Genomic DNA, 317 nt, shown 5'->3' with positions numbered 1-317 from the left:
CTAGGGATGCAACGATTATAGATTTTGTTGGTACGATTATTGTCTGAGGAATAATCACGGTTTTACGATTATGACGATTATTATGCATTTATTCATTTCCCAACATTACTAATGTATAAAATCACATGAACACTCTTTAGATATTAAAGTGTTATTTATTGCTGGCTTTTTATAACACAGTAAACACAGTAACCAACAATACAGCACAAAATAATAATAAACAAAAGACAAACAAAAGTCCATTGGAATTAATGGAATTAAAAAAGCTGACCTCTGCTCTGTAAACATCCATGACAGTATTTCTCTTTTGAAAATAA

This window comes from Sinocyclocheilus rhinocerous, unplaced genomic scaffold (genome assembly GCF_001515625.1).
Source record: "Sinocyclocheilus rhinocerous isolate Xijiao unplaced genomic scaffold, SAMN03320098_v1.1 scaffold8, whole genome shotgun sequence".
NCBI lineage: Eukaryota > Metazoa > Chordata > Actinopteri > Cypriniformes > Cyprinidae > Sinocyclocheilus > Sinocyclocheilus rhinocerous.
This window is presented reverse-complemented; position numbering follows the sequence as displayed.